The 12,565-nt window shown below is 49.7% G+C and overlaps 1 protein-coding gene across 10 annotated transcripts in view; it reads left to right on the top strand.

The window, feature by feature from the left end:
• LOC116432960 (homeotic protein antennapedia-like) overlaps positions 1-12,565 on the top strand; it is a 161,260-nt gene that overhangs the window by 99,391 nt on the left and 49,304 nt on the right. The window contains exon 1 of one of the 10 annotated variants that reach the window (XM_076367612.1): positions 65-83. The exons of the other annotated variants lie outside the window; for them this stretch is intronic. The gene's annotated coding sequence lies outside the window, so the exon portion shown is untranslated. Of the gene's footprint in view, positions 1-64; positions 84-12,565 lie in introns of those variants that run through there. 10 annotated transcript variants of the gene reach the window in all.

Genomic DNA, 12,565 nt, shown 5'->3' on the forward strand with positions numbered 1-12,565 from the left:
GGGGGATCCGGCTGGGGAAAGTGTCGCGAAGTTAGTGCGCTCGGAGTATGATTAGATAGGAAACCGGAAGTGCTCGGTAGACGGTGAGTAAATTACCGTTGTTTACGTTGGGATTATCCTTGTTTTCCTCTTGGTTTCCTGTGGAATGGCTACGAGAGTCTTAGGGGATTCGATTCTATCGGCTTGTGATAAGTTTGAAAATATTAGAGGAATACTGTGTGTAGAAACCGCTCGCTCTAGAGGATTGCTGTTTCCAGTCCACTGGAAAGAGACTGTCCGCTTCAGTCTCTTAATTATACTTCGTTATCTATTCGCGAAATCTCGCGTACCTCTTGTCGCACCTGTAGAGGCCTTAGAACTGGTCAATCGGTGGTATCTAGGACGTGTTTATGTTTATTTATTGTTCTATTTGTAATTCCAATGTGAACGCGCGCAAGGAGAAACCGTCGAAAAGAGTAGAATAAAGAGATACACATAATTTCGTGGAAGATCGAGTGAACCGTTTCTGTTATCTTTCGATTCGCCGAAGGAGTCGGAGCGTACTGTCAAGTTTCGCTCGATGGAAAATCAAGTCCCGTCACGTGTACCCGACACATTCGGAGCGGCGCATTGTTTCGACGACCAGTTCTTGCTAGCGAACAGGATATCGAGCGCGACGAGTAAGACGACAATGAGAAATGCGTGGAATTGTCGCGATAATACGGCTGACCGGTAAGAAAATAAGATCGAGCTCATTCAGTGCACGCTTATGACGACAAGAACCCGAAAACTACGCTCGCCGCTGTCCGTCGGACGAATTTAAACAATGAACGGCGCACTACCGGGTGAACGACGGGCGAACCGTGCTCCGCGTGTGCTCCCTTTCCTCCCGAATCCGCGGGGACTCGTTAGAGAGGAATTCTAAGCTCGTGACAACGATGAACTTCGTCTTCCTGGTTAAACACAATACACCACTCTCCGTTACGCTATTCAATTAATTAGATCTGCGAGGTTAGTGTGCGATGTTTATGAACCTCGCGCGTGAATGCTGAGAACTGTCGGTTGACGTGGCTCCTGACTAATCACTCTTCATCACTCTCGTCGCGGAGCATTGCATTTTGTTGGATCGGCAACGAAAATCTCCTCGGCGAGAACGTGGAGTTTAAGGGCATGTGTATCTTTCCGTTTATGAGATAATTCGTTGAGATCGACTCTCGACGTTCAAAACAGAAGTCTGTATTTTTATACTAGAATATTATGCGACATTTTGAAATAACATTTTATGTAATTTTTTATCTCGGAAGCTTCCCGTTAGAAAAAGAAACTCACAAGTGGTACGTGTAGGAACTCGGTGACGGTGAAGCATGACTTTCGATGGGAAAAGAATTCGCCGTATTCAAAATAGAAATCTGATTCGCGAATGAAACGGCGTGTCGTGGTCGGTGTTCCTTAATCCGAGGCACAGTTAATCAACGGAGGAACTATGCGACTCGAGAAAGGGAAGCAACGAGGTCGCGGAGGCGAGTGGCGCGCGTGCAACATAAATCGAAGGGAAACCGAAAGCAGACAGCCGCGTCTACGTACAACAGGTCACTCGTTGAATAATTTACCATCGGGAAATGTTTGAATAGAAACGCGGGGCCTCCGAGTGTCGCACGAGGACCGACACGAGTGTTCGCGTGAAACGGTGGCCCCGAGTCGCACCACTTCGCGGTCGCGGCTTTTACATCCATTCCTCACGAGACACTCGGTGTTTGGTGGCTCGTCTTCCAAACGAATTCCCCGATTTCCCAGCATTCCGAATTGCATGATTATATTCGCTTCACACGTAGAGCAACGTTCGTTAAATGTCATTACGCTTTTACTTCGTTATTTCCGTGTTAATCCAAATGGAAGAAAAACAAAAAATCTGGAAATATTTTTTGATGAGTTTGATATACAGCTAAAGTAGCAAATTCTCGATTAATTCCTGATTCCTCTAATTCTGTAGATTCTCCGTTGATTCTTTCGAGCTTCATTATTCTCCTGTTAATACAAATGGAAGAAAAACAAGAAACTCTGGAAATAATTTTCGATGCGTTGAATATACAGCTAAAGTAGAAAATTCTCAATTAATTCCTGATTCCTCTAATTTTGTAGATTCTCCGTTGATTCTTTCGAGCTTCTATATTGTATTACGTTAGAACGTGAATTTATTGAAAGATTGAACATTTATAGTTTGATATTTAACGAGCAGAGTCCGAACAAGCAACAATAACGCGTCAACACTGACGCTAAGACAGTCCCTAATTCACGAGCAGGAAACGTCTAAATCAACATCCGCAAGTCGACGATTCAATCAGCGTTGAGTACACATAAATGTCGCTCGAATAACGCGAAGCAAATTTATAATTCAGATTTACCACCGCGGTCATGTCAAATTTTCCACTCGGAGTCCTTTTACAATGGACACCGGAGCTCCCGCTGCTGGTTTCCACCGTATCCCATCTTCAGCGCGGGGAACTAATAAAACGAAACGAGTGTGTGTCGAAAACACAGCCGCGCAGCGGCGAATGACTCGCGTGAAAGGGCTCTTATGATAAAACGCGGGACGTGCGGGAGATAACGTGACGTTTAAATTAACGCCGGACCCGCAACGCACGACACGCTTCGAATGTCACATTACGATACAACCCCGTAACGGTTGATCAACGCTCCCGCCAAAATTCGTTACCGGGTTCCCGCTTATTCATCAAAATTCCCGCGCGTATATCGACGAAACGCGGCTCGACCGTCGACGAAGTTATCTGATCCTCCAATTTTTTGTTTTCAGTTCCCCGCGTTTCATTTCCTTTTTTTTCCCCCCGTCGCGTCTCGTTTCCCCGTGTTTCCCGGAGGCTCCTTCCTCCGCACGGATGAAATCGAAAGCTGCGCCCGCAAAAATAAATGATCCGCGTCCCGTTATCGCTCGCAGAGAATTCGCTGAAAAATTGCGAGCCGGCACACCGGAGCTTTTCAACTCGAAAGCGTTGAAAGTTGTCGTTCCTCGATTCGCGGGCATTCGTAGAAGTTAACGCTTTGCGCTCTATCAGTTACCGCTATTGTAACATTTTAGTAACTATTTTAATAAACATTGAAAAAATCGCTCTAAGCTTGTCGCATTCGATGAACACGTGAATTCTCTTCTAATAAGGAGAATAAAAGATCTTAGAAATATTATAAATTTCTTCTTACTTTCACAAGGAGTACTATACATCCATAATCGGTTCCCAAATCGGCTAGAGTACTAACTATAGGTTAACCCTATCAATTACCTACGTTTTCCAATTACTCCACATTTTCCATTCATTTCTATCCAATTTTCCTCAAGAAGCTCGCACGAAACACCTGACGAGCCTCCAATTCCCAAAAGCGAGCACGCAACCTCGATGCAGTGCCGCCATTACAGCAGCCCAAAGAAAAGGCAACAAGAATACCGAGCAGCAATTCATGCTCCGTCATGCTCACTTACCGGCAACAATTCCAGCGGATTCTTCAATTTGTAGGGAAGCTTTCCCAGCCCGGTCGCCGGCGTTTTTTCACCGGCGAGGAATTACCGGTTCGAAGAAAATGGCGCGGGCGCACCGGCGATCGGTCCACGCGTGCCTCGGCCATTCGGTAATTCGCTAACCGCTCTTAATTGTAATTGTTCCGCGGCGGATTCCAGGTCGCCGCGGTGACGGGGGGGACGGGTCGGCGTCGCAAAAACGCGGATTCCAGTGTTAACCCGCGGCCGGTTCGGCGGTTTCTTGCGACGCGGCGGCGCGGACCGCACCGGTCGGCGTCACAATCCCGTTTTTCTTCCGGCGCGTCAACAAATTTCATCGACGTGCCGATCAGATGCCGCGCGGACGGTCCCGGCGACCACCGGCGAGCCGGTGCGCGCGGAACGCTTCCCGGGAAGCATTCCTCGGGCCCGTTTGTCCCGACCCGCCTAGATCGCTCGCCTAGATGCTTTAATGGCCGGTCGTTTTTGATTAAATGCCGATAATTGCTCTTTCTCTCCCTTCTCCACTGATCCTTTTTCCACCTTCCGCTCGATCTCTCGGGAAGGAAGAAATTCGCCGCGTGTACCTTCGCGCCGAGGACCGTAATCGGAGCGATAAAATCGATCGCGCGTTAAGGCCCAGACCAGGAAAAACTCCTCTTAGGCTGATGCTTCCCATTTATGGTGGGATTTTTTTCCTCCGCCTGGAACGGAGTGGGGTGTTTGTTAGTCGGAGGAGAATTATACGGGTTCCTGGGAAACGCGGGAGCTGTGTATGTGATTTTAAGAGTCGCGCGACGTCGCTTAGCTGTGAAATCCGGTTGAATGCTTGCTTTCGTTTCGCGTTGGAAAGCGAGCGACACGGCTGGTGTTGCTAGGGATAGTAGACGCAGTATATTTCCTCTTTGATTGAACTTATCAATATATAATTACTACCGCTGATTAGTAAGTTTCAAAATTTCTACAAAACCACCATACAATAGAAACTATATTATAACCGAAAACACTCAGAATAATTACAATCGAACTACTAAAATTCAGTTATCCCGATTCCAAGCTCAACCAACTCAACTCACCGAGCTTCCATTCCAATGGCCTCCGTTCCTTTGCCGCGGCCATCTGCCGCTAAGGGAAGTTTTTCGAAAAACGCCATGTCGGTTGTTTTTTTCTCCCTGGACAAGCGACCGGGACCCTGGGCGCGGCTCGTGCAGAATTCTTAGCCTGAAAGGCCGCGATGCTGGTTGGCTGAGGCTCCCCTCGCTCGTATTACGTCCCTTCCGTTCGTGACAGACCGGCACCCGGGGGCTGCGGGGGAGGGTTGCGATGGCAGGAAATGAAGGGAACGATCGAGGAGCGGTAGGAGGCGAGAGAGAAAGAGAGGGCGAGCGGCGATCAAGGGGAAGCAGGAGGAACGGAGGGCTATCAATGACGCGTTAGAGCACGTCACGTCGTGCAACACATCTGCCGCCGCGCGCCGTCATATATATTATCTTGACGATACGTCAATTCGGCCACTGATCATTATACCGATTACCTTGGCACGCAAACTGCCCCGCATGTGCGCCCGTTCTCATGACTCGGTTATTAATAAGCGCGGCTAGGTCGCCGGGATTTCGACGGGATGACGATCTTCCGCGTAGAAGATCCTCCCTATCCACTACCGCCGCGCGAATATTGATTCCTCGAGTTCTTTGGGGATGTCCGGTGGATCTAGTGTCTCTTCGACCACTTTGCTACTGTTCGCGCCTAACGGCGCTGGAAAAATTTCGTTTCGGTGTACTGTTGTACATGTTACTGACAATCATTGCAGGGAAGTTCGATTAGATCCGACGTAAGTGAATTCTAACTACCAGTTACATCTTCTGTTAGTTTATTATATAAATGTGATTACTTTGGTTCAATTTAGTTCAGTTTAGAGTTTTCATGGTTGCAATACACTTCCCTAGAAATACGCGTTGATGCTTAATTTTGTAATCGAAGGGTTAAGTGACAGGTCAAAGATGGATGGACGATGTAATGGGATTTTGAACTTGCTGATGGGTCTTTTGTTCTAATTCAAATTCAGAAAACTATAATCGATACAAAGGAGCTTCTTCCCCGTTCGAAGTTCTAAAACTGAACATCGACGTTTCTAACGAACCAACTTCCCACGAAACTCCCCTACAAGCCTATCCCCCAAGCCCGAAGCGTTAACACGTTCCTCGTCGATAACCCGGGCATCCTAATGTCCTCCGCACCCGAGGCTTCCCTAAAAAAGGCTACCGTAAGAACACGCCATATATCAAACGCGTACACCAGCGATGTCCCGAAATTCGTGAAAGCCCGAAGAAAAAAAAGGAACTGGTACCTGACCGACAAGACAAAACCTCGAATCCCCGAAGTGTGAAAAGTGCGGCGCAAAGAGAGATCGACAGGGGAAGAGGAGGAAGAAGTGGCAGAAGAACCGGGCAAGACGCGCTGAAGAGAAGGAGCCCGGTCGGACTGTGCCTAACGCGAGGCCCCGGTGCGGCCTGCGCCATAAATTTTGATATTATACACGAGGCCTCGCCGGTCTCGGGGCGAAAGAAGAGAAAACGAGGAGAGAAAAGAGGGTTGGAGGAATAGCCCGCCGGTGACGCAACCAACAATGCTCTCACGAGCTTTTAACTTTCTTTTTTTCGCTACCCCGGCCCACAATGGGCCGCACGCTCTCGCGCAAAACTTTCCCCGATTTCCCCCGGACCCGCGGACCGTTCGGCTACAAAGGACGACCACGGGCCAGGGAGCTGAACCTCTCTCCTCGCTGCTACCTTTGCTGTCTCGGACCTTTTTTTTCCCCTCCTTCCTCCTTCTCGCCTCCGTTCTTTGCGACCGATCTCATTTCCGCTTGCCACGGACTCGTATTCAAGGTCGGGGACACCAATAGCGCGCCGTATGGAGCACCGAATTTGTTCGCTGTCGTCTGGATCGTGCCGCGGCACTGCTGGAGACTCCCTTCGTGGCTCTTGTTCCGTCGTGATTCGCGAGTTGGATGAGAACGGGCTCGGAGGAAGGGGTTGGAGTTTGTAGACAGCCTTGTCGTGTGGAGTTTAGCGAACTTTCCGCGGTGTAAAGTGGTAGCTGTATAGAGGACTTTTTCCGAGGTTTCTGAGGTTTCCCAGGTTGAACGTAGAGGACTTATTTTTGAGTTATAATATGGGACTGTTTACATTGTATTAAGGATTTCTATGATTCTCTGATTACGCGGGAAAATGTCTAAAGACCGGTCTACGCGTCGTTTGAATATACGTTTCGTGTGAAATGACGTGAAAAATTTGCTCCTCAACGGAGTACAGGTATTGTTGCCAGAAGATGAAGGCGTTAGGAGCTTCATTGAGGAATCGCGAGACTCATATGAATAAACCGGCAGTCAATGTCCGGCTCGTTTGATTTACACGTTGAGTTTACGCTTCCGCAATCTGCCTCGAGTAGGTTCTATACGCAAGATTACGAGTTTCTTCGTTTCCGTCTACTACGGTTACGTTTAGTGCACGCTGTGCCACTGGAAAATGTGTGGCCGAGTATTCGTTTGTTTCGTAAACCTAACACTGTAAACAAACGTTGCGCAAACGCTTCGATCCCCAACAATTGGCAACGATACAACTAATATCCGAAGAAATCATTTCACGAAAAACATTCAACCGAGAAGCTCCGACGCTATTTCCAAACGCGAAGGTATTAAAAGACCAAAGATGGCGGACGCCCGAAACAAACCGTCCCGTCAATTATCCCGGCCGCGTTCCCAGGTTTCCCTCAACTGTAAACAGGAGAATTCTTTCAGCCAAAAATCGGGAAAAACGGCTCGTTAAAGCGTCCCGCAGTAAATCAAAGACTATTTGTCCCGCGTCGCAGCGTCGCGTCGCGGCGGCCGCGCGATCTTCGGGAGTGGATTTTTATTTCGGGAATGAGCGTGGCGTGCAACTTGCTCCCGAGCGGGATCCCTCTTGTTATTTCTCGTACTTTCCATTGCGATAAATCACGGGCGCCGACGGAAGGGCTGAGGAAGTAAGACCGACAGAAGGGGGCGAGAGCGCCCGTTGCCAGACGGAAAACCCGAAACCGCGGCCGGCGCGGCGCAGCGATCCGTCCGCGCGCGCGAGACCGAGCGAGCGAGCTGGAAGTCACCGGCGCGGTGTTCGATATAATTTATCGCGGCCGCCGTCCGCGAAATTATCGGTGCCGCGCTTTTTCCCCGCGGTTCCGACCGCGCTTTTTAAACGAGCATAAATTTTTAACCCCTCGATCGCAGCCACCCCCGATAAATACTCGCCGGCCGCGGCACAATGGCTCCGAAATTGACCGCTTTACACGCTCGAAATGCGTCTTTAATAGGTTAACGGGACGCGCATCGATATCTATTGTCGACCAGCGTCGATGTGTTTCACTGTTCGCCAACCCTGCTTCCCTCATGGTCGGAAAAAGGCGGAAAAATCGATGGGCCTCCCGAACCGTGACTTCTCGATTTCTATTGTTCGCCTATCCGCGTTAATCTCTCGCAGTCCCGCTCGAAATTCCGCTATCATAGAATTTTTCGTCCGTCCCGGCGAGTTTGGAATCGTTTCACGGTTCCCGGGATTGCGAGTTAAAGATCGAATTATCGATGAGTTACGCGTGAATTAATTAGCGATAAAGTATTCCCCTTGTTTCCCCGCGTTTCAAGTGTACACTGAGTCCTCTATATACGAAGAAACCGCTCGTTAACTAATAAACATGCCGCTACGCGGAACACGATGAACTTCGCAATTTTTTCCACCGTCACATTCGCTTAATATTAAACACAAATTTACGTTCGGCTGCTGTCGTCTTAAATCCGCTGTTAGAAACGAGGATTCTCTCACTGAGAATCTCTATTCCAGTGAATTATGTTAAACGCGATTTGCGAGATCCATGAATATTAATTACATCATTAATAACGATCGTACCTACTCCGATCACCGGCGACAAGGTGAATCATCGAGGGACGGTATCAGCGTTCGATAAATCAACGAGCGTTCGTTCCGGCGGCCCCGAAAAAGTAATTCCAAAGTAACCCTCGTATAGGAGGGGATAGGTCCGAGCCGGGGACCAGCCCCGTAACTCGATTTCCCCTAAGAAGTTGCCCGTGGGAGGGACACGGAACGGCAGCCGTTAATTTCCCCGGGAACGATAGAGCCGTTACGCAATCGGCGAAAACCCGCCCCGTATTGTTTTCGAGCGTGAGCTTCTTAAATTCGAGTTATTTTCGTCGCAGCGCTCGGCAAGATGGATGGCGCGTGGGGTTTCTGGCAACATCGTTGCTCTTCGCGATGGCAACCGCGGAGGAAGAAGAGCGCGGATGACGAGGGGCAAGAAAAAGGAAAGACACAGAGGGGAAGAGAGAGAGAGAAAGTCGGAAGAGAAAGACAAAGAGAAAGAAGATCGTCCTTCGTTGGAAGTTGTTCCCGAGGAGCGTCGCGCAGTTGGCGAACGAAACGCCGACCGCCCCCGTACGTCGACGGCGTCTCCTGTTCTGCCCTCGCCCTTTCATCTCTCTTTCTCTCGCGCCGCGGAGCACCGTGTGACGCCTTCGGGGCGCCGTGTCTCGTTATCCGCGTGATTTATGCCGCGCTAATTGCACCGCGGCGAACAATAACCGCCGCGGTCTGCGTCCGACGATTGTCAAGGCTGATTCGCTGTGACGCGACGCTTCTTCTTCCTTCTTTCCGATTCCCGCGCAGCGGCACAGTTTCCGTTGGGTGTTCTTGAATTTCAATGGTCCTCGAGAGAATGTAGTTTCGAGGGTCGTCCTTGGAGCTCGTCAAGTTTTGCATGGAATTACGTAGAAGACAGTTTATATGGAAAGGATCTTGAGAAAGATACGTCTTCGTCATTGAAGTAATTTAACCCTTTGATCAACCCTGAACCATCGAAGCTCTCCATCTCGTGTTCATCGACTCTGCTATCGAGAACAAGATTAAAAGGTTCTCAAAAAAGTGCTAATCGGAAATCATTCGAAAGACGCCGCGTCGTCGCGATAACGGGCAAGAAAGAGACGCCGCGTGCCACGTGGTCCGAATCGGGAAGCGGCAGGTATCCACCTGGTCGGTTCCCATGAATCCTCCGCCATTCCTTGTACGCGGCGTTCGCTGCCGCGCGGCCGAGCTTACACGTGTAGCCGGGAACGTTTTACTCCCGGCCGCTTCTGTGTGCACCGGCACGCCGGGTCGTCTGGTCGGTTATGCAAATAACGTGTCCGCGCGGGTACACGTTCGCGCTTGTGCACGGCGGACGTGCGCGCCGCGCGGGAGAGCCACAATGGCCTGCCGATTTATTATTGTAAAAGTCGAAAACCGTGACGTAACGCCGCGTTAAAGAGCACGCCCCGACGTCTCAATGCCGCGCGGCCGGAGGAGGAAGGAAGATGGCGGCGGCCCGTGGCCGGGTCGCGATCTTAATTCCGCCGCGGGAACGCAAATCACCGGCGACCGGCGGAGCGGTTTTTTTCAAGCGGCCGCGTAATTTATGGCGAGCCGGGGGATGTTTGTTTCGTCTCTTAGTCGTCCGCCCGTCCTCTCGTTCTCTCGCTCGCTCCCCGGGCAAGATATTTCATTGGTTGTAACGAGTGTAACGAGGCCCCGTCGTATTTCGACGTTACATAATCGGCGGTTCGCGAACGACATGATTCGAGGCCGCCGGCTCCTCTTTCGTTTCTCGTTCTTTTTTCTTTCTTTTTTTTTGACGATTTATTATACTAGTTGGACGAGCCTAAATCCTAGATTTTGGAAGGCTACCTTGGCGAGGCTTCAAAGGAACAGGCCGCTCGATCGGCGTGCTGGCTTTCGGAATAAGTAAGAGTCTGACTTGAATAAGGAAATTAGTGGAGGACAGTGTTATCTTCGTGAAATTTGTTTTACGAAGTGAATAATTTTATATAATTAGTGAAGTGGGGGTATCGAGATACAATGTTAGAGAGAACGACGTACGATAGGAGTTTATCAACTATGTTGCTTCGTCCCGAAAGAGAATAATCATCGGTAATAAGGTGAATGGTCTCCCGGAAATTTTCCACTGCACGCGACAGTCTGTCATTAGTCCAGTCGATTTGATACGACCGCGATCGTTAAAGAAATACTTAGATGATTGCGGCTTGTAAGGGAATCAGCGTAATAAGTGGTCCTCGGGGAGCGGTAAAGAAACTAACCGAGCCCTTGCCCCGATATTTACGAGCGCCATTGTCGGACAGCTGGGAGAGGAGGGATTTTCGCGGTGGTACGTACGAATACTTACGAGGGTCCGGAGATTTCCTTTCCTTCCTCGATCCTTCGACCCGGCAGAAATTGTTTTTCTATCTATTACATCGCTTCAAGCGTTCCCTTAAACCCGGGAACACTCTCGTCGGAAATTGAATCGTTTCTCATTCCTTTTTAACAAGAACAGATCCATTATACGGGCATAAATGATTCCACATTTCCACTCTCTTCCAAAGGAACCTCCTATAATTCATACTTCTACATTATCAATTTTCCTATCGAAAACCAATACAAGTGATCCCAACAAACTATTCCACCTCAGAAACAACGATTCACAAACATACTCGTTGTCCATCCTCAACTCCCAAGGAACCGACATCCCCATACAATGAACACCATCTGCAATAAATCCCTTGGCCCGATGAGCATCGCCTTATAATTAAAAGTCCCGTGCGCCTATCCCGCAAATAACAGAAAACTAATAACAGCGTTCACCCCCTGCGCTCGTATCGGGGAAACTTTTTCTATCTAGATAGCGAGCGCGCCCATTTCAGCCTCGAGCCGGGAATCAAGATGGTCGACGGCGTCGCGAGGGCCGCTAATCGTCACCAGATGGTAGGCAAGTCGCGGCCGTGTAATTCGTTCCTCGTCATTTTTCCTTTTCCGTAATATCGCACCCGTATGTGCCGGCCGGGATATCAAAGCGTATCAGCAGCGATCGGGGCAATCAAGAGGAACGGCTGTGCGTGGTCGCCTGGCTGCTCCGGCCGGCCGGTTGTTCGCCGGTCAGCAGGCAGGCGAGCAGGCAAGGCAGAGGATATCGTCTACCGATCCTCTACCGTCCGAGCGGGGGAGGGAGGCAGGCTATAGGGCAGCATATAATTATCAAGACCGTAATGGCAGCCATAAATCATAGGCGCTTCTCTCCCCTGGTCAGCCTGTTTCTTTATTCCCGTGGACGGGGCCGAAACCGCGGCTCTGCCCACGGCTCTACGATGAATACGGATGAGAAATCGGCTGAGTCGATTGGATAGAGTCATCACTCCGATGCCACCCGGCCACGGCCGACTCCATTTTCTTTGAAATCCTCGCCCTCCCGGTTTGTCTTACGTGGGAAGGCTTTGAAGTGGCGGTGGTTTACACCTTCGTCAACATCGCCGATGGTTTGTGGGGATTTTTAGGTTTGCAGACATTTTTGTCGATGGAATGTAATGGAGATTGAGGTACATTCTGGGTTGTTTTTGATTGGTTGTTGAGGGGATTTGGAAATAAGACTTCTGTAACATTGCGTTTAGTTTAAATGAAGTTCATTTGTGTAGAGTATGCTGGTTAACGATTATGTTTCTAATATTACTGTAACCCAGTATTTGATACTGGTACTACCGCATTGTTCACCTAAATTCTTCACCTAAGTTCCTGAAACTCGAGAAAGTCGGCTTGATGGTTCCAGCGTTAATAACGAAGATTAAACGTAGCCGGCTACCAAGTCACAGCCCCGAAGTTCAGGTCTTCCAGCAATAAGCGAAGCAATCGCGAGGTGCTGGAGAGAGAAAGTCGTTCCCATCCACCCACGTCTCAATTACGGCGAATAGCGACCGAGCGCGCGAATGAAGGGAACGAGCGATAAGAGCCCGGATAAACGACGCCGTGGCAATAAAGTCGTACACTCGGCCTCCTCGTCGCGCAGCGCTGTTACGTTCCGCGCGGATCGGAAGAGAGAGGGGAAACGGAGGACCGTGACGCGCGTAATATTTGCAGAATCGATTTAATACGCGGCGGAGGCGAATTTCTGGACAAAGAGGCTGCCCCTTCGGGCGTAAGGACAAAGGGATCCGTCTCGCTGGTAATCAGGACC

Source organism: Nomia melanderi, chromosome 5, assembly GCF_051020985.1.
Source record: "Nomia melanderi isolate GNS246 chromosome 5, iyNomMela1, whole genome shotgun sequence".
Lineage (NCBI taxonomy): Eukaryota > Metazoa > Arthropoda > Insecta > Hymenoptera > Halictidae > Nomia > Nomia melanderi.